An 18,965-nucleotide genomic window follows, 5' to 3' on the forward strand; every position below is an offset into this window, starting at 1 on the left:
ACTGGGCCAAACTGTCTGAGACTGAAAATCTCAGCCCAGGGCTCAGTCACAGGCAAGTCTAGTCCCAGCTGTTGCCAAGGAAGAAAACTGGTGCACTGACAGCCAGATTGTGCTGATGGTGGTTTAGAATTGCATTGACCTGCTTTCAGCTGCTGTTTTGGCAATGTTACGCCACACTTGGCATTCACACATTGTCCCTACGCAGGATGTCATAAACCATGGCTGCTTACAAAAATCCTTTGTGCCGTTATTTGATACAAACATATTTAATTGCACAGCATACCGTTTCCCTCACAAAATCAAATGTAACACATCATAGGAGTCTAAATCTCCTGCATTCCTCTGTTATTTATTGTTGGCTTGTGGGCTATGTTGATGGTTTTGTATTTGAATGCCTCCCCTACCAGCAGACTGTAAAATACTAAGAGCCCTTTTAATACAAAGTGGCTTAAGGAAGACTGGTAGGATTGGTGGCGAGTTAGCTGTACCCATTAAAACTTTGTGAGTCAAAGCTGTCACCAGTCCAGAGCACAGTGCAGTGAAGTTTCTATTCAACAAATTTTCTTGTCATTAATTCTAAAAGGCATTCACAAGTCCTCACCAAGGTCAATGAAACCAGTTTAAATACCTCATTGTGCATGACTTCATTGTCGTATGTCTACCAGGTGTGCTTTGGACCACATCAGATGTACCCCCACAGCACTGTCAGAAACTCAAATACCTCTTGCTCAACTCACCCGTCATGTGTTCAATTGATTTCAAACAGGGTGTTATTTAACATAGTTACATAAAAGTGGGCAAAAAATGTTGTCGCACAATTTTACTGTCAGTGTTTGTTGGTGAAGTCTGTGTTTGTATTAGAAACCATTACCCATTGGCAACTGCAACACCTCCTGGGGTAATTGCCCCGTGTTAAGAATCAATGCTTGAGACAATATTCAATTCAAATCTATATTCTATAAGAAAGTGATGACTACTTTTATACATTAATCCACAATTTCCTGGGTTTGCCCACTCTCTCCAGACACACTCTGTCGTCCTCGTGGGATTAACGTGATCTGACATTGCCCCCGCTCGTCGCTCCCTTTTAGCTGTTTTACCAGTCTTATTGTGTTAGGGAAAAAGGATGAAGTGAAAAATCTTTCCACATGCTAAAAGAGGCAGAAATGTGAAAGCAATTTTCTTAACGCACTCAGTACAGTCTGTAGGGTCAATCTGCAGTTTGCTTTTATGTTAGCTGACACACTACAGCAAAATATTATTTATTATATTAGCAGGAAAAAGTTACAGACTAATGTGGCATTACCCGCAGGCCACAACTGACCTCTGGTATCATTTAGAGAGACAGCAGGTAAAACCAACCTCATTACCCTTTCTACAGAACTCCCAACCAATAAAAAATATCTATTATATTTTCAGGAAGGCTTAGAGAAACCCAGCAGTTAGCCCACAACGGCTCAGCATGTGAATCATCACAGTGTCCTAATCTTAAAAGGGTTAAATCAACAGCACTAGGAGTCAAAAAAGGAATGTCAAATCCTATTAGATCTTGGGACTGATGTCTTAAATTGAACATGCCAGCATGATCTCTCACAGAGAAGAGAAGGTGTGGCAGAAGGCCTGAGGCTCATCTGAATCGAGTAGGCTTCCTTCTCTTCCTCCCTCTTTCTTTTGTCTTTTTTCAACGCCATCGTCTATCACCCTCATGCCCCCCCACGGCTACACTCTGCTCTACCTTTCAGCCCCAGCATCCCTCTTTTTTACCGACTCCACCCCACCCTTCCCTAATCCGACCTCACTTCCCTCCCCGTCTGGGCCCCCCCCGCCGCACCACCAACCTCAACCCCAATCTGGGTCACTCATCACGCCTCCATGGAGCGCCGCTCACATCGGAATGTCACCATCCATTTAGGAGGGAGGATGGAATCTCTGGCAGCCAGTCTCAGTGGGCCAACCTGCCCTTAATCCTCTGTGTGAGCGCCCAAGTGTATGTGTCTGTTTGAAAGCCTTTGTGTTCATATGTAGGATCAGTTTGGGTCTCCAATTTTAGGCAAAACTTTTTATAATGGTCCATTATTTAATCTGTCTTTCTCTCATGTTCTACTTCCATTCATTGTAAATAAACGTCTTCCATCTTCTCTGCCTTCCATTTTGCAAGCAGCATTTGCATTTTGAGCATTTGGCAAATGTCCTATTAGATAAATTAAGAATATTTTGGCCACTGTACACCAATTAGTTAAGGGGGAATTTCCAAGAAAATAATTAGTTTTAGAGACAATAATACAACAAGAATAAGAAGGTCGCTGGTTTGTAGGGTTGAACGATACTTTTCAAAAGTATAAAACTATCAAATGAGTAAAGTGTGTCAATATCTGTACTCATACTCATATAATCACAGCAACTGAGCAATACAGCAATAAAAGAACTTGGTCTGTAAATAGTTCTCTTGCTCTTGTGATCAAAAACATTGTTCTGACGCTTAGTTCTGGAAATAGTTTTCTAATATAGGAGATTATGACAGGCATTTTCATCCTTTAATCAAGTAAATCATCTGCAGATTGGTAAAGAAAATTATTGTTAGTTTTGCGACAAATACTGTACTACTGTACCTGCTTGATGGCACTTTATGAATATGAGAATGTTTGTTTGTTTAGTAGCAGGTAAATTGGGAGTAAGAATTAAAAAGTTCCAACATTCATCAAAGCAATACATTATTTAGAACAGATACAATATCATAAGCCATGTACAGAAAACACAGTTACTATAGCGTAAGTTGCAGTGGAGGATGGGTAACTGTCACACTAAACCATAGGAGTTCTGAGGAGGACAGTAGGACAGTCAAGGTTGCTGTGACCTGTAATCAACCCAGAATCCAGCGGCTTCCGCAGCAGCAGCAGCAACAGCAGACGGCGGATTATGTTTCGTTGACTCAGCAAGACATGCGGGGGATTGAAGCGTAATGAGCGCTGCCAGCGAAGTGTGAATGAACTGTGTATATGTTCAACACAACGCATGACGAGCACACAAACACGCGCCCATGTATAAGAGGTGTGGGGCTGATTCCACTCCTTGCAGATTAAGTACCGTAATAACAGCAGTATAGGTGCACTAACATTATCAGAGTTTCCCACTTGTTTGCCAAAAAGCCTGAATTATGCAACAGTCACACTGTGACAATAACATGTAACATAATATTAATGTGTGTAATCCATAAATGAAGTATCCCCTATGTAGTATCTACATTCCTATCTAATAAGTGCTTCTAGTACTGGGTCTTCTTTCCCAGTTGATCACAGTCTTCGGATCTGAGTGTGAATCTACTGACTGCGAGACTCAACCATGGTGGCTAGAAGTGGGGGTGGGGTATACAGCCTGTCATTTATTTATAAGGACAGCTAAAGTGTCAGTAAATTTAGATCCAGTGCGACTTAAAGGGTTGGTGCACACAAATTGCAAATTATGAGTCCCAGTGACTCCCCACACCTCACCAGTGAACCATTGGAACTACTTTATACCAAAGAAATAGTCCCCATGAAATCATCTGTGGATGATCCATTTCAGACACTGATTCAAGAAGTAGATGTTGTATCTCAGCGGGTGGGTGATGGGGGAGTATTTAGGAAGCCTGCTGAAGGCGTTGACCGTTAGATGATCCCTCTAACTGCCATGCCGCTGCTCTGTGTCACATCCAATGAGCTGTTAGTAAAAATGATTTCACTGAACTACTTCTGCACAATAATTATGATTCAAGAATAAAAAAGCAGTGATCACAGCTTATTCTTATTTATATAAACGAATGTCAATGTGTTAATGTACTGTATTTGTTAAATAATAATAAATGTTTTATTGAGGTTTTGGTCACTCAGCCCATCCTATCATATTTTGCTTGTGCTGTAGTAAAAACAAAAAAAAGGCATAATTATTGTGATGAATTGATTGAAAAGTCTATCTATCTGCAAATTTTCCCCCTTGAAGACAATTTACAGTCAAATTTAAATCATACTGACTGCCAGATGTATTCCCTCCTCTCACTGCTTGCATGCAAGCTTTCCCTTCTCTTCAGTTTTAGCCTCCAATCTCATCAGAGGAGTAAATGCTTCCTGGCACACGTCAGCCCCACCCCACAGTGATGTCATTGTTCCCATGGTGATATGAGACCCAGGGGTGGGAGGGGTTGGTGATGGTCAGGAGAGGATGCTGGCTGCAGAGTGTAGACTTTGACCATGTTATGAATCCTGAAATAGGTCACAAGATCCCCCAGGCACGGCCCTGGGGGTCCTTCCTAACTGCACTGACACAAATGGGAGTCGAGCCATTTAAATTCATCAATACACCGATAGCTGGTTGCTGGTTGGGCTGATGATGTTACATTAGACTTTTAGGCTGGTGCTGATATCTGTATAGTGTTACACTATTATGTTACTATAAAAGCTAGAGCCAAAATTTATACAAACAGCCGGAGTCAATCACTTTGTATAACAGCCTTATTCAAATGCAAAAAAACAGACTTTTTTTTACTTCTGATTTTACATTTTAAAAAGGTTGAAAAAAAAAATAGCCATTATTTGTAAACAAAAGAAATAAAAATTTATCTACTGAGATGCTGATATCTCATTGTAAGATGTTCCAGAGTAGGTCAAAAGTAGGACGCAGACTCAGGACGTTGTAGTAGAATTCCCTTTGTTGGGCATTTATTAACTTCCCAAAAATGTGAAAAGCAACAAACAACTAAACCTATTTAAAAAAACTGAAAAATCATCTAAATTTGAAATTGTTACATTTTCAAAAAAGAACTGACCCTTATAAACTCCTTACCTGCCTAAGACTAGACGGATTAAACCATCCTCACTTCAGGTGGCATTTATTTACAGATATTTTAGGAAAAACATAATAGCCATTCCCAAAAAAACCCTCACATTTCCTATGGCGTTTAATGTAAGACAAACTCAATATACAATTCATAAAACAAGAAAAGAATTAAATATAAACATCGTTAAAATGAAATAGTCACAATAATAATTTTTGTAGAACTATAACTGAGAATGACTGAAAATCAACTCCTGCCATCATCGTTGTAACTTTGATGGATGTTAAAATCATTAAAATAATGCCAAAACCGGTAGTATTGTGCGTCGTTACCAGCTGAAATTAATTTATAGTTAATGTAAAAATAAAAAAACGTTCAAATACCAATATATATCAAGCAAATATGTCAAACATTTGATGGTTCCAGCTTCTCAAATGTGAGGATTTGCTGCTTTTCCTTGTCGTTCATAAATGAAATGGATACTTTCCTGGGAAAAACTCTTCTAGAGCGCTTAAAACAATGTTTTATGTCTCAGGCAGGAGCAAAAGCAATTAGTTGGGAGGAAATGGCTAGTTACCATGAGCAGCGATAGACCATGTAAACATACAGTATAAAGAAAAGAGCGCCAACTTCAGAAAGCATCACCATCATTCAGAAAACAGGATGTCACAGTACTTCCCACATTATTTGATTGACAGGTCAAAACACTATAGCAAAGAAACCAGAGGTGATGAATACCAACAGATTTTCATTATTTACACATTATGACTGTGTACAGGCAACCAGAATTAAAAAAAAAGAGCACTGTGATTCAGCCATTACTGCCTAATAACTCCTGCAAAGATAAAGAGAGCAACAACTGTGAAATTTCACACAACACTGAGCTCCCATACAATCCCCTTCCTCCCCAGCCATCTTGCATTTTCACGCGTTCTTCATGGCTGAGGGGATTATGATGACTGTCGACAGCCCACGCCCTGCACGCCCATGCTAACACACACCTACACACACGCCCTGCTCAAATCAACCCGAATACATGACACCCAAAAACTCAACCGCACACACGTGCAAACGCTCACACCCTCTCATTGTCGCTCCCGAATGTATCCATAAAGCTAAACCTCTCTGGCTGGGAGCAAACAGATTGTTAACATGAGCTAAATATAGACACACTCAAAACACAAAGACCTCTCTAAAAACAACTTTTACCCACCAAATCTACATTTAGCCACTCTCTCTGTCTTTTAATTTCCTGTCATGAGAGTCAAACACATTTAAGCAGCAAAAGCCCAAAACATGAGATTGGAGTTTCAAGTTAATGACTGTTTTCTGGCGGTCAGACCATATCTTGCATGACATCAACCCAAACAATCGCCCCTTCGAGCTTCCCACATGTTGCTGAGCGTAATTCCCCCTCTATTATATATCCATGGACAGCCAGGCTAATCATCTGGCTGAGTGCAGCCACTTAGATCGGACTCCCGGGGCCCCATGAGTCATGGGAAAAGTGAGTGTGAAATGTTATGGAGTAGAAGTAGTGCATAGTATACCATCTGGCAGCAGTCCAGACTTCAATGTTTTTGTGTGAGATTAAAATATCTCACTGTAAAAGCTGTATTCCAGCAAATGGTTCAATATAGAATTTACAGCAGCATGGCTCTATAGATAGTCAGTCTGCTGCTCAACCACTTTGATCCAGATATAGATGTACATGTACAGATTATCTATGTTTCCCAGATCATGAATCCTACTGACTTTGGTGATTTTTTTCCTCTAGCACCACCATGAGGTTTGGTATCTGTGATTCTGACTGTAATATCTCAATAACTATTGAATGAAATGCAAGGAAATTTACAGACATTGTTGTTCTCCTCAAGATGAACCGAAGTAGATTCGGTGACCCTCACACTTTTCAATCATCAGGTCAAAATTTAAATTAGTCCAGTAATTTGGTTTATGACCAAATACCTGCAAAACAAATGACATTCCCATGCAAATGTTAGCATGCTCACATGGCAAAGTACAGAGCCCAGGAGATGCCCTGGCAAAAAAAAAATATTTCGTGCATTTTGCAGTCACTGTAGTTACTCCCTCGCGCTTGGAAGAGGAGGGTGAAGCGAGTGAGTTGCAATCTGCAACAACACTGCTAGATGCCACTAAGTCATACACACTGGACCTTTAAATCGTGCTCACAAATTCAGGATTTGTTTCTCTGTTTTCTCTACTTAACGTGTACATGGTAAACATTATACCTGCTTCATCACACATCAGAGTGTAGCCCAAAAGAATCTTGCCTAATCACACACCACCTTTTGTTAGCCCACCTACCTTGAAGAGCTGTCTTCACTTATGGATGAAACAGACAAGTGCTGGGATGAGGCGTCTGCTCAGACCTACATGAAAAAAAGAGAAGAGGGAATGTTAGGACGTCAATAAACTGCAGCACTGGAGTGGAACACTTCCCCCTATAAAAAGAGCTGTGTCATTGTGTCTGACAAGAGCCAGAGCCCGTTTAATCCACCGACAGCTTTAAGCTCTGAATCCAGCCTAGTTAGACCAGAATCAAATGAGGGACTTTTTACAAGACAGCTCTCATCTCAGCATTGTGTTAAACACAGCCGTGCATGGGCCATGCATGCACACAGCAGCTTAGCTCTGTCACCTGGAGCTAGCCAACAACATTAATCCAAACCTTAGTGCGGCCTTGTCTCTCCTTTAAGCTGCCGCTGATGGGCTGTACAAAACAACAAAGCCAAAGACAATCTAATCTATTCAGAGTGTGTCCGTGATGATGTGCGTGAGCATACACATGTAAATGCCTTTTTGTTGACTGCATATTTTTTCTGATCATTAGTATCATCACAGGACTGTGTCATGCATTTCATGTTAATTAATTTTTATAATTGTATTTGCCTGTTTTGTATTGAAATTAATGCCATTATTCTCCAGCATTGTTCACATTATCAGATTTCCTTTTTCTTGTTTGTTTGCGTGTTTTGATAACCAATTTGGGATACTGAGAAGTTGTGTGGATTGGCACTGAAGGTTTTACATTTTGGGAAATATATGCTAAAAATAAGTATATTCGTGGTAAATATGGAGCTGGAGCCAGCAGCCAGTTAGCTTAGCTTAGCATAAAGACTGAAAACCGGGCAAAATCCACCTTCCAACAAATCTAAAGCTCACTTATAAACCTGTTGTATGTCTTTTGTTTTGTCCGTTCAAAAAGTGAATTCTTTAAAAGGAGGTTATGCAATTAAATATTTATTTTTTCCTGGCATATCGTTTTTTTCAAGTCAATGTTAATATAGATTTCAAAAAACAAACCATATATAACGTGTTCATTTGTGAGCTTTATAGGTGCCAGTAGGTGGGACCTAGCTATAGTGTTATATCAAAGAAAATATACAACACTGGTTTTTGAGATTTGTCAAATTCTTGGTCTGGCCTGTTGGGGCTGAGTCAGAGGATGAGTTAAACCTTAAGCCAGCCATGAAGAAAGACAGACTTGCACATTTACTCTGGGACTGTAAGGAGGTAGAAAACAGAGCATCCTGTTAACATGATAATAGCGTGAAAGGACCATTGGGAGGGGGGGGGAATTCAAAACAGGCAGCTGGACAGAGGAAGAAAGAGATAGAGGATGAAGTAGAGGGACGCACAGAGAGAGCAGAGATTCTCCAAACAGGAAGGAGGCTGATTTATTAGAGAAGGGAGGAAAAGAGGCCTGGAGTGAAAAACAAGAGGAAAGACGTATATTTCTGCTGAAGGACAATACTGGTTTATTGCAACTTTGATTTTTAATTTTAATCCTTATGCTGTTGACAGGATTGTGTGGTCATGCTTTTTATAATTGTACTTGCATGTTTTAAATTGAACCTAATAGTTTTATTTTGGAGCATTGTTAACGTTATCAAATTATCCCTAACATTTCCTCCAGAACTGCATGATTGTCTTGTCTTTTAATTGCCAGTCTGATGAATGTTTTGTTACAACAGGAAAGAAGTTGGATTATAACAAAGGAAAAGAAGCCTGTGTTGGTAGAGGGGGAAGAAAAATAATTTAATTCACAGCGGCAAAAAGAAGTAACGTTTTTAAAGATGGTTAGTTTCTTATTCATAACCGGAAGTTACTGATATGCATGACATCGTTTCTGGTGAGCTTTTAATTATCCGAAAACTTCTTTTGTTATTGCTCATGTCACTTCAGGGCCTTCATACATTCTTTCTGCAAAGTTTGGCAATAAAAACAAAAACGGTCAATTTCTCTTCAGTGCACTAAAACATTCAAGCCACTGCTGGTATGGTCTTATAAGTTGAAGATATGGTGAATTGGACTGATAGATGGAGAGGAGAAAGATGCAGAGAGATGCATAGTTACTGCATGGTCCAAAAATATCAGGAGCGTGACAAGAATAGAAGTGTTGTTTTAAACTGTCACAGTAAATGATCCCTTTCTTACACAGCAGTTGTCCTGCTTGTTATAATCCCTAAGTCTCCATTAACACAATTTGTCTATTTCTTTTTTCTTTGTCTTTTCTTTCATCTCATGATAAAGTCACTAACAAGTGGAGCTTGTGATCTAAATCGGACACAAAAACTAATGAACAAACTGATGAAAGTTAACTGTAACTGGGGAAAAATAACAGATTAATGAATGAATTCCCTATGACAAGTTGTCTTCTTTTTGATCATGGTTACCAAATTACATCTATTTCTCCTTTTTTTTACTACATTAATGGTCTGATTTCCACAGCCTGTCTAATGATAAAGTATCTAAAGCGTGTCATATCTAATCTCCAAACTCATTAATTGCAGCTTTAACAGGATGAAATGCTGATCATTTATTTTACTTATCAGTCACCCAAGATGACCATCAACTCCACCAGCACATCCTTTGGTTTGATATTTAATGGATGGGCACAAACAGTACAGGCTTGAACAAACAAGCAATTTGTCTCTGGAAAGGAGGAACACAGTTGACAACGCATTTTTCTGCCTGACATTCGTCTTGACCTGCATGGTCCTCCCAGGAGGAGCGAGGCCAAACGGGTCAAACAGAGTCAAGGATGGAGGAAGGAGGGGAAGGAGGTCAGAGGCTGACCTAATCCGCAGATTTGACTTCATCATCAGAGTCAAGGCAAACAGGAAATGAATCCTAATCTCAGCGCCGTGCTAAAAAGCCTGATAAACCTTGCTAAAATGAGCCAGGAGAAGAGATAAAGGGCAACATCACATTTGTTATATATTTCCCAAATTTTCTGGTTCTGTTTTTACTAAGCAGTGCTTTCTGCATTACAGGCAATCCTTTAATTCTGGTGTATTAATCACCCAAATCTTTTTTCAGACTCAATCAGTCACAATTTGCAAGAACAGGCCAATTCAGACAGTTCGTCATAGGTCATGAATTTATTTTGGCACTTAAAACTCTCCAAAAACACGTTTAGCACCATTATGCAAAAATGTAAGCAGTAATGCACAACAAGGCAGAAAAAAAAGAATCCATGTTCCTGGATAACCAAACACATTTACATCCAAAGCCAACGTTCAAAGTCAGTGCAGGAAGTATGTAGCAAGCATGGATGTATTGAGAAAACTGCATTTCAAGGTGGCACCCCATTTATTTCCATGAAAATTGCTCACTTGGCGCATACAGGGTTTTTAGGTTAAAGACTACTTATAGAGCTCTGCTAGACTTTATTGGATGTAAGAGATAAGGAATCATTCTGATTATTAAAAGAGTCATTTTGTTTTTGACGTCAGATTGTGTATGAGAAAAAGTATTTTAGTAAAGTATTTAAAAGTGTTCTTGCTTGGCAACATGTTTTAAAAAAATTTTTTTTCTTTATCCGGACATCAGTTTTGATCATTTGCTTGCACGTTATTTAACAGTATTGTTTGGCCTTTAGTTATCTATCTATCTATCTATCTATCTATCTATCTATCTATCTATCTATCTATCTAAAAAGCAATTTATGCAAACAACAACATAAACAGGCACTTCCAGCCCTACTGTATTTAGTAACTTAGTCCTAGTTTCCTGAGGACATCCAATATGACCAGAGTTTGTATTATGTCACCTGAAGGCTTAGTTGCTACTTCTAGAACTACTCCTTCCTCCTACAGCAGCTGCTAAAGGCTAAAAAATGAGGTATGATTGTGTTACTAAGCAATCCCACTCACTGCAGGAAATTACATGATTTATGCTAATGTGGCTGTTGAAGCTGCAGTGTTTTGTTCTGAGTGTGTTTGGTCCAACTGGGGGGGTCCAGCCAGTACATTTGACAGAGCATCTCCTCTGAGGTTCTCTGCTTCCTTCCCTTTTAACTTGGCCATCGCCCGCGTTTCTTCATCTATAATTCACACAGACAGGCTCCTTCTCCCCACAGACAAACACACACACAAGCTCCTTCGGGCCAGCATACGCCTCCGTACAACAGACACACGAACACATGCAAGTTTAATACATGAAAGCCACGTGGAGTTGTGGCCAGGGTGAGGAATATTCAAGGGTGTGTTCTTTTATGGCACCAAAATGTGATGATGATGATGATGATGATGATGATGATGATGATGATGATGATGAAATACATCTAGAAATGTCATTCACTGAAAACTGAGATTTCTATTGTTCAGCTCCTCACTGTTCTTCCACATCATCTGAGTGTTCATAACCATTTCACATATGGCACCGAGTGTGTCATTATCTTCATCACCAGAGTGAGTAACTGCATCTGTGATTCACTTCGCCGTTTCTGATCACGACTCTCTATGTAGTCCCGAACTCCTTTGTTCTGCAGGGGCCTCTGTATACTGCAATCTTACAGGTGTACAGAGATAGAGAGACAGAGAAGGGAGGCTGTTTTCTAGGCTAATGAGCCTAACTCTGCCTGGGGGGGGTTTCATTAATTAAACTAAAGGAAGAATAGAGAAGAGACGTGCATAATACCCTGCCTGACCCGAACCCCAGCCTGCAAACCGCCACCTTTATGCACTGCAGACACATGCCACAACAGTGAGGGAGATCATGAAACCACATATTAACATACATTCTTCATCCTAGATGCAAAAACCGAACACACTTTCTGCCCGTAACATAATCTACAAGCTCAAACACATGCGAGCAGCACTTTTCCTTGCTGCGTTATGTGAACCAGGTGCAGGTCTTCGCGGCCCCAAGGCGACAGCTGCACTTAAGAGTGCAGACAGGTGAGAGAACTGGTCTGTGTTCATATACATGTAGGTTTTTTTAGTGGCCTCATTCATCAATTAACACGAAAGGACAAGTCGGTCCAAAATGGGGCCTGCAGGCCATGATTTTACTACTCTGGAAAACCTTCACCCTCAAGAATGTGAAGATGCTTGAAATATAAAATAATATTCATTTTTTTAGGGAAATATGGAGCTGTTAAGTAGTCTGTTTTGGTAGATCCTAGGTAGTAAGCATCTTAGATAGCAAAAAGACAAAAAAAAGTATATAATAATATTTGGTATTATTTAATATTAAAATATATTTTTATTCACTCCATAATTTAAATTCTGAATGTTATTATTATTATTCAGCTTCCTAGTAGTATTTCAAGGTCCAAAGCCAATAAATAAATAATACAGCCCATTACTGGATATCAGATTTTTAGACACCCCTATGTTAGGGTCTGATCTGACGGACTAAACTGAAAAAACTGAGCTGGACCACAATAAAGTAAGCCTCACGTTTTGTAGTTTTATATATACAGTACATTCTTTCATCATGACTATTTTTAAAATAAATTCTTCTCTTGACATAAATACGTGGTCAAAAGTGTTTAAAGTGCTTTGTGGATTAACTAAAAGGATGATCACTTCTTCAGTAATCCGTACTTTCCATCATGCAGCACCATTATGTCCTCCTCAACAACGCTACAATCAAACTTGTGTCACGAATTCCCCGCCCTCCACCCGAAATAACATATATTATTTCATTCAGCTGCATTTGTCTCTGTGGCTGGCCTCATCTATGTCAGTGCTTTGACATCCAACTACATAACCATCAAGTTTCACTTGTCAACAGACACTTAGGGGCATTCTGTCAAACTCGAGGGTAGTGTTGACTCGACTGTAATGTCCCTTTCACCTTCAGTTTGCCTCTACAAATAACCAACATTACTATTCGTCTCTGGTAGGTATAAAATGCCTTATTGGTAAAAAGATATATAAAAAATACTGAGCATGAGAGGTTGATGTTGAAAAATGTTAGACAAAAAAAATCTAAACTTCAGGTAAATCATTTTTCACTGTTTTCACAACAGAGCAACAATTCAGAGATTTGAAAGAAAAAAAAATCTTAACTTAAGGGCCACTTACTACAGAGCTTTCTTCTGAATTGTTCAGTACTTACACTACAAGATACAACGAGCAAACTTCTGCTGATGCAGAACATGAGATAAGTCGACCTTGAGTGGACCCATTGTTTTGTTTTACGGTTGCAAAAACAGCATCAACAGTGCATATATTTCTCACAGGAATTAATGTATTCTAACATATCATACTATCAGCTATTTTTTATTGCACTTTTATAAATGTGGTGAATTTGAGACACAGATTTGTGGTCAGATCGAAGCTAAAGGAGGCTAAATCCTATAGGGGTCAATCTCAACCCAGTGTAGAAAACATTCTGCAACTGTAAGCATTGGTGCATTCCAGGATTAAAACAAGTACAATGCAAAGTTCAGTTTCTAACTGACAGTTGGTGGGGAAGTGAAGGAGGAAAAGCCATCAAAACAATGCCCTTCTCTTTCACACTTGGCATCTCTGTAACACCTACATTTATCTCCATTACATTTCAAATGCCTTGCTGGCAGTTGGAACCAGGGGTGATGCTGACTCCAAAACAATGTCCCTCTCTCCCACTGATTTTGCCCTGCGAGCACGGCAACAGTTGGTTAACTGACCGCTATGCCAACCTCCGTGCCAAACAACGACCTCGTTCCGAGGGCATGAGGATGCAGGAAAATGGGAAGAGGAGGAGGAGGAGGAGGAGGAGGAGGCATAGGGGACAGGGCTCCATTTGTGACCCCAAAAAGGAGGACAGGGAGAGGGCTCGTTTGCCCCCTTGTCCTTTCCTTCTATGCCATGGCATGTCATCCAAAGTTGTTTCCCAGGAAAAGACAGCTCGCCTCGGAACTGCCCAGCAACTGTGCTGGCAGACGGAGACAGACATAGCTAGAGAGAGGGGAGCTGGAGGTGAAGCGGGGTGCATGAGATGTGACAGACACTCTGGTGACTTCTAGCACAGTCATAGATACGAACCTCGCTGCGCCGAATTGTCCCCCATAAAATGAAGGGCAGAATCAAAGCTGTTATTTAAAATAGAAAATAAAACTTTTAGCTGATACCTTATTAACATCCATTGCAAGCTATGCCAATCTCGCCCTAGCTCACTATGAGAAAGTCCAGAATTATCTGTATCTGTATGACCAACTAAATTATATGTTTCTGTTTTCCTACTTCCTGTTCATAAAAAGTACATTGTCCATCCATATGATTTCCTAATTTTCAAACAATTCTCTTTTGTTTAGAGTTATTATGGACAAAACAAAGTTATGTCAAAAACAATATGTCTTATATCTGTTTAATGTATTGATTTTGTAGCACTCCGAGTATTGTTTATTGTCTCCCTTGGATGCCCATGTGACCCGCTCCCAGAGGACAGGCTCAAACACAGAAAGGGGAAAGAAAAAAGTGAGAGACGGGGGGGGCAGATTGAGTGGGAGAGAGATGACAGATCAAAACAGATAAAGGCAGCAACATGAAGAGGGAGGAATAAACAAGAGTGGGAGGGAAGAAGAAAAGAAAGGGTGGGAGAAGAGGGGTAGAGACAGGTAGTCAGAGTCATCACTCCATCACCACCTGCTCACATCAAAACCTCAAATCCGCCCCAAAACTCCTCCCGATCAAGCTGTCAGCAAACTTTTGACAGCCAGCTCAGCCAATGCTGACAGGCGGAGTAATATGTCCTGCGGTCTCGCTTGGCTTGGTGTCACTCCCATGGAGAAACCACCAACAATCTGTTGGCCATGAGCTGCTTACCACCAACGGCCACATGCCACCACAGCCCCAGCCTATAAATATACCACAATCGCCATTATTCACAATTGAAATAAATTGAAATGTTCCAAAGAGCAAAAATCACTAGAGATGAGTGTTTTATAAATTTGTTTCTCACACGCATACACAGCAACAGTAGCAGCAGCACACTCGGGGTGAACTCTGCTGTCCTGCCGGCTGAATAATCAGCGATGTCTAGACGAGGTACGTCACCAAGACTAAAGGCCACCAAAACATAGAAACAGCCCCTGGCTTATCAAAACATCAGCTCTTTCACTCTGTTGTTTGAATATGTCAGCTTAAAATATCCAGAATAATTAGCATCTCTGCAAACAAAGGGGAGATGGTAGGCAGGAAGACATTGATTAGAGATTGCCATGCACTGGGGAGAACAAGAAACAGAAACAGAAAGGAAAGATGGCACCAAAGAGGGGAATAATTTAGATTTCCCCTTTCTGGCTATTAATGCTCATATCCCTCATATTTACTGCAGCTATAAAAACAAGACCTCAATTTAATTCCTTTTCCAAGCAATAAAGCAACTGCACAAAAAAATCTAATACATATGCTTCTGAGGGAAAAATATAACGTCTTACCTGGTGGGGTAGGGCAGATACTCCAGCTTTTTGTCTGCAAAGAGGGTACAAGGGGAGGGCAAGGCAGCGGCTTCTGCAGAGAGAGGAGAGAAAAAAAAAGATGAGAGGCAGAAAAAAAGAGTGAATACAGGAGTCGAAGGGGCAATGCCACACTGACAGAGATGGCTGATGCTTTTCACCAGAGAGCGGAGCCGGCAAGCAGCTCACACAAACACACACACACACACACACACACACAAACCGAGCCAACCGGCATGCTGTCTCACGTAGCTCTCCACCCCCCACCCCTTCAACTGCCCTTCACCAGCATACACTCCAACCAAACCAGTGTCTCCATTGCATTAGGGAGGGGTGGATAACGGGGGGATGGGAAGGTTTTGCCATGTCTGAGCACAAGAAATGTGTGTGTATGTTTGTGTGCATGTGTCAGTCACATTAATTCATGTTTGAAAGGGATATGAAGCTCATCCACCCCTGAGGGAATTGAGTTCCAAGATAAATCTCTATCCAGGAAAATTTCCAGAAGCATATTTCATTCTCCTCTGTGTGTTTATTTCATCCGTAAAAATTCTGCTCTTTTGCTCGAAGATGTCCCCATTATGAATGTACGAAACGCTGGAACATGACAGCTAGTGTAGCATGAGTGTGTGAGATATGTGTGTGTGTGTGTGTGTGTGTAAAGGAGGGGTGCAAGGCTTGCCCCCATGCTGAATAATTGCTCTGTCCTGGTGCTCATTTGCAGGCATGGCCAACTGCAGCAGCAGCACTGAAACAAAGGCAGAGAGGGAGAAAAGAGGGTCTGAGGGAGAGACTAGGAGAGAGAGAAAGAGAGACTGCAGAGGCCAGACAAGCAGAGCAAATGCATACAACTCAGTAGCTCACCAAGCACTGACTGCAGAAAGCCTAATTCCCTGCTCATTACTCCAACCTCAAACCACATGAAATGAAATATATTTATAGTCCACAGGCTCACAATGGTCCCAGTCTTTAGCTATCCATCACCGGCAGTACTACATATGTCAAAGTTGTGAATAAATACAGATATTATGAGCTGAGTAGATGAATCAAAAGAACAAATGAGGGCAAACTTGGACAGCTGGATAAATTAATATGCAAAACAAAAACAAACATGAATTAAAGGATAGATTTGGATTTAGCTTTTCAAGTCTACATTACTCACATGCCATATATATGCCAAAAGTGTTAGCAGCTCTCCTCTCCATACTGGCCATAAAGTAGGTGATTAAGTGAGTACACCACAGGGGATGTGTTGTAAAAGTTGAGGCTGTTAATTTGGGAAGAGAAACAATATTTTAATATATTGCTGTTAATATATTATTTATTATATTTTAATTATACTCGGATAATGTTATGGCTATATCATCATTTGTATTACTTTTGCCTTAACATTTTTGGAAGTAATGGACACTACAGAGGACACTTATGTTGCAAACTATTGGTAAATACTGAATATTGTTTATTGTACACGTTTAAAAAATTAGCCAATTAGCAGCCAGTAGCAGCTAAAGTGTAGGACAGTCACTGTAGCTTTGTTAGGAGGTAGAACAAAACTGTGTTCAGCAAAAAAAAAAAAACCTGTAAAAAGCTGTAAAAAACTGTATATTCAGAAGTTGGTGGAAACCAAAACGGAGCTAAAAGGAGAAGTAATATTGGACTTACATTTGCCAGGTGCTAACTGTGCTCTGTATTTGGATGTGTAGAGACAACACATGCATCATAACAACTTCGTTAGGTGTTAATACGTCAATGTTGTCAACCAAAACCTTTTCTTTTAATGGCCCAATAACAAATTCACACACAACAGCAGAAAAGAAGCAAATATTGCCATGCTCTAATGTGATATAGATCTATAAAGGCATACATTTGGCGAGCTATTGTATTAAAAGAGACCTCTGAACATATCCTTTAAGAAGGAGATAAATTAGCCCACTAAAACAAACCAGTACAACCAGACTGATGTCAAGAGACACTCCCTAACATGATCGCCAAACCTCATAGAGACCACTGAGGTTGATGTGAGGCTGAATCATAAAGGATACAGTCATACGGTTCCCAAAACCACTTAAAAAATTAGAGGAAGAGAAAGAATAGAGCAAGCCAGCCCTGCTCCTTCCAGCCCACATCACATCCTCTCCCAGTCCCATCAATTAGCTTGTCCTGTTTCAGGGGGGTGGAAAGAGCCATCAGTGTAAGACTGTAATCAACCTGTCAGCGTCGGGGACTGAATCAGGTTTAAAGAAAGCAAATGAGACATTTAAAATGGCAGCTGCAAAATAATCCTGCAGTCAAATTGAATCATGAGATACGTTTTAGTCTTCACTTTTGTTGGGAGGGTTTAGTGCTCATGGCGAACCAGGTGACGCAGCATTGCTGTTAGGTAAAAGGAAAGAGCAAGGAGATAAGAGACGAGGAGGAAGGAGAAAAAAAGGAAAGTTTGGTGGCATGGGAGGCCGAGACTCTTAGCTCAGAGAGGCGCAGACAGTCCTGTCAACGCCAGCCGCCTTTAGGGAGGCCTTTTGCCAGCACTGATTAGAGAGCAAGGCCTGGACCGGAGCTGCAGAGCCAGCTAGGATAGACACTAACATCTAATCTCCCCTCAGCCTCCGCTGCCAGGAAGCAGAATGCTAGCCGCGCTAACACCAATCTTCCACTACCGAACTGTCAACAGACACAGCGGCAGGCTAAACTCGCCGTCACCAGATTACACAATTTGTTTACCCGGTGTTTGAGCGGGACATATGGACAGTCAAACATCAAAGACACACATCGGAAATAAAAGAGGGAGAAATATTTGATTCAGAGAGAACAACAAAATGCAGAAAATGTCCATCTGAAGTCTGCATACAAGTAAAATTTGTTCATTCCAGTGACAGATTGAATCACTTTGTTTTATCAAATCAGTGCGAATCACAGAATATATTCTCATGGCCTACAATAAAACCTGATGTCTAATCCCAAATTAAAAGGTAGGTCAGTCCGATTGCTGTATTGGAAGTGGGGGTTGATCGCTGTAGCCGGTTGTCGCCTGCTCCCCCAGCAGTGAGATTGGGGCACAGCCAACTCACTATGATCAGGATTAGCCGAATGGATCATCATAGGCTTGGGTGTAATCTGCCTGGACCCCTTCATCCAGATTTGGACGGAAGATTTTATTGCTGGTCAGAAAAGTCTAGAGCACTCCTGTTTGGTGTGAGACAACATGTCAAATCAAGAATAACGAATGTACCGATGATGGAGCCTGTAGCCCCCAAACCATACAATGTGAGGCCAATAAGAAGCCTGTATAATGCGTTTTTTTAATGTCACCTTATCTTGTTTCTTCTGCAGTGGGAAGGATAACAAATTAAGCATCATCATCTTCTTCAGGAAAACAAACTGGTGCTGACTTATACTGGGATTCATTTAGCCTATGAATCCAAGACTTGCTGGTGTATCATATCTCCAGAAAGCTGTCTC

General features: G+C 40.6%; 1 protein-coding gene across 7 annotated transcripts in view; it reads right to left on the reverse strand.

Annotated features, from left to right (window-relative positions):
* LOC127378570 (microtubule-associated protein tau-like) overlaps positions 1 to 18,965 on the reverse strand; it is a 58,150-nt gene that overhangs the window by 20,098 nt on the left and 19,087 nt on the right. For 5 of the 7 annotated variants that reach the window (XM_051427525.1, XM_051427529.1, XM_051427527.1 and 2 more), the window contains exons 1-2: positions 15,489 to 15,639; positions 7,136 to 7,200 (exon numbers count right to left, since the gene is read on the reverse strand). The gene's annotated coding sequence lies outside the window, so the exon portion shown is untranslated. The other 2 variants (XM_051427526.1, XM_051427524.1) reach the window with 2 other exon arrangements.

This window comes from Dicentrarchus labrax, unplaced genomic scaffold (assembly GCF_905237075.1).
Source record: "Dicentrarchus labrax unplaced genomic scaffold, dlabrax2021, whole genome shotgun sequence".
Lineage (NCBI taxonomy): Eukaryota > Metazoa > Chordata > Actinopteri > Moronidae > Dicentrarchus > Dicentrarchus labrax.